The sequence below is a fragment of the Nannospalax galili genome, unplaced genomic scaffold, assembly GCF_000622305.1.
Source record: "Nannospalax galili isolate Female #2095 unplaced genomic scaffold, S.galili_v1.0 scaffold1272, whole genome shotgun sequence".
Taxonomy (NCBI): domain Eukaryota; kingdom Metazoa; phylum Chordata; class Mammalia; order Rodentia; family Spalacidae; genus Nannospalax; species Nannospalax galili.
This window is the reverse complement of record NW_008332402.1, coordinates 1,020,325-1,020,862: the sequence shown is the minus strand read 5'-3', so window position 1 is coordinate 1,020,862 and position 538 is coordinate 1,020,325.

Genomic DNA, 538 nt, shown 5'->3' with positions numbered 1-538 from the left:
GAGGGAGGCTATGGGAGGGTGCTATCTGGGAAGTGGGTGTATAAATAAATTAAAAATAAATTAATAATAATAATTCTTCAAAGCAAAAAAAATTGTTCCTTAATAATTAGATGTGAAAAACATTACCATTGAAATCTACCTGATGACTTTATATCCATGCTCAGATGCCAAGGAGCTCAGAAAGTAACCGACTGTGACTAGTAATAATCAGATATATAGAGATTAGAAACACATGTGCATCTTAGTGTCAATTGTATTAAAAATGATTTTTTCTTTTCCTAGCCAGGCTTTTGGGGTGCTGACAGCACAGTGGACAGTGGCAGGGATAGCAGAGTGTGGAGGCTCTAGTTGGAGAGGAAGGCGGTCTACCTGACGAGTTTGTATTAATGCTCAGATGCCAAGGAGCTCAGAAGCTGGGTGACAGTGACCGTGTGATAGTCTTGTATATAGAGATTAGAAATGCATGTGAAAATGTCTCAATGTCAATAGCCTTGGAATGAATTTTTCTGTATGAAACTGTGTGTTTTGACAACGAAGT